Genomic DNA, 2764 nt, shown 5'->3' on the forward strand with positions numbered 1-2764 from the left:
GAGGGGTTCGAATGCCGGTCGCCATGTTGCCCCTCCATCTTGAAACTACATTAGCCAAAGAGGGACATACCTGTAAATTCAAGCTTCACCTTTCGCGCTTTACACTCAGTGACACAGAGACGAATGCGAGGGGGAGATTACTCGCGACTGCCGGCAGATTTGAAAGATTGCTGATAGAGGATCACGCCTACTCTCGAGGACATGAAGCAGAGTCGCCAAGGAAGCGAAAGAGAGAATTAAAACGTCAACGCGACAGGCAAATCAGCAAGACCAAAGTCAATACTGGAGTAACTTTTCCCAGATGGAAAGAGCTCATGAGGAGCAAAGATTTTAAAACGGACGCCAAAGTTGCCTGCTTTCTTCTCGACAGGTAATTCAGCCTATTTGTGTAAATTCTAAGTTTTATAGTTGCTTGTCTAACCATAGCATGGTTGTGCATAACGCCAGAATGACCTCTAGTATAACTTGCGTTACTTTTGAGAAGCACCTGGCTGCAGCCTGCAGATTTGGGCGGGGGTGCACCTGGGTTAGTGGCAAGTGATGACGTCAATCGAGGCGGGGCCGCACCTGGGGCGGGGCTGCACGTCTCTTCCCGCCAACATCTCTTCTCATTGGTTAGTGGCGTGAAGTCATGACGTGATTCTAGCATGTTTTCATGTTCATCGCTGCATGGTGAGTACATTACGGGCAAGCTACTCTTTTTTTGTTCTAATTTTATTTACATTTTATTTGACCATTTTTAATTCTGAAGTGGCGTTTAGTGTGATGTTATTTGGTGTAAAAATGAGATCGTGTAGTGCTAACTTTACTCATCATATCACACAAATAACTAGGACAGCGTAGGTCTAAAGCTGTGTCCCAAAGTGAAGGCTGCATCCTCCGAAGGCCGTATTTGAAGGCCGGATGGCCGTATTTGAAGGCCGATTGCGTCACCGCGGCGCGACGAAGGACGTCCCAATTCAAAGGCTGCATCCTTGGAAGGTCGCATTTGAAGGCCGATTGCGTCACGCGGCTCGATGAAGGCTGTCCCAATTCAGTTCTGCATCCTCCGAAGTCCGTATTTGAAGGCCGGTTGCGTCATCGCGCCGCGACGAAGGCTTCCCTGATTCAAAAGCGACGCCAAATGCACCCTTCGTTTCCCCGTGAAAAGAAGGATACATAAATGGACACTTAGCGGCCTATTCTACCCCATAAGTCATTGCGCGCCGTTGACGACAGCATTTATTTACTTATTTTTTAAAGGCGGCCGAGACTAGAGATCGGTGGTGGACAGCAAATTCACATTTAAATGTAAGTATTATGTTTTAATTTACTCAAATAGCTAGCGAAACCAGAGTTAAATTTCTTTTAAACTTCTTCTTAACTCCTTCGTCACCATTGCGTGGCTACATTTATCATGTAGTTTTAGGCCAAACTTGTGGTAATAACGTTATTAGTTTAACGACCTATTTGTTATATTTGCACTTGTGTATTATAAGAAATATCACTCACCCAATAAAGCCCAAAACAATAAGAAAAGCAGTAGATAAGGCAATGGGGTTTCACTTTTATGTGTTTTTGTAGTGCTGTCATGCTATTTGGTTTTAACCAAATTTTAGTATACAGAAATATGATTTCTTAAGTATTTTGTATGCATGTCTTGATGTGTCATATTTTGCAGTGTTATAACAATGCACTTAAGATTGCTCCTCTGTGTTAAGTACCCTTTTCTGCTTTTTTAGAACAATTCAGGAAAAAATGGGTTTATATATATATATATATATATATATATATATATATATATATATATATATATATATATATAAGAAAAGTAATACACACATCTTTGCTGAAATGTATTGTCCTGTTGTTGTTAACAAGCCATGGTTCATTTGCTCTGCCTTTAGGATTGCAAGTGTCCTGGGACAGGTGAGAGTGTGAGTGGGAAACCCACTGCTGAAACTTGGCCCTGGTTTGTCCTCATGGATGAGGTTTTGGGACAGAGGCAATGCACCAACCCCCCTGTCCTCATCGCCTCAATCCCTGAGGACACACCAGGGCCGAGTTCAGTAGTGGGTGCCCACGGTGAGGAGGAGCCAGGGGCAGCAGCACCAGCACCACCAGTAGCACCAGCAGGAGCACCAGCACGAAGGCGGCGAGACAGGACGGGTTTTTGAACTTGATCAGAGAAGAAATGCAACTACAGAGGGAGGCAGAGGCGAGGAGTGCACAGGAAAGAAGGGAGAGGATGGACAGGCTGTTTTCTCTTCTTGAGAGAATGATTGAAAAATGTTCTACATATTCTTGTTTAACTTTTTTCACTTTTATTTTTTAAAAGAAAAATTATGTACATTTATTTTTATGCTACTTTAATTGTGTAAATAAAAGAGAATGAATTGTTCTGGACATTGTTTATTTTTGTAATGACAGTAATACTTTCTGCATGAAACAAATTCTATACCTTTTTATTTTTTCAAATAAAATTGGGAAATGAAAATCATTTGTTCTATAGGCTACATTAAAGCACTTTTTCCAACTATTTACAAAATACGTTAAACATATCAAAATCAACATAAACATTTAATTTTACAATACATAAAATAAGAAAAAAAATGATGTAGACTCTATTGAGCTGAGCTGCTGGACCGGGATGGGCTGCCCCTAAGGCCTCCTGCTGGTGGGACATCATCTGGGATTGTCTCCAGAGCGTTTGAGTGCATATTTCCACTATCCACTAAGTTGTCTACCAACAGGTTTGCAGGGCTGATTCAATCGACGGCTTTCT

General features: G+C 41.9%; 1 long non-coding RNA gene across 1 annotated transcript; it reads left to right on the top strand.

The window, feature by feature from the left end:
* The first annotated feature begins 1231 nt into the window (after nucleotides 1-1231).
* Nucleotides 1232-2385, top strand: LOC309491861. Its single transcript, XR_014203350.1, has 2 exons — nucleotides 1232-1290; nucleotides 1887-2385. It is a non-coding gene; the product is annotated as an uncharacterized lncRNA (long non-coding RNA).
* Nucleotides 2386-2764: the final 379 nt, after the last annotated feature.

The sequence above is a fragment of the Leuciscus leuciscus genome, assembly GCF_965113295.1.
Source record: "Leuciscus leuciscus genome assembly, contig: HAP1_SCAFFOLD_645, whole genome shotgun sequence".
NCBI lineage: Eukaryota > Metazoa > Chordata > Actinopteri > Cypriniformes > Leuciscidae > Leuciscus > Leuciscus leuciscus.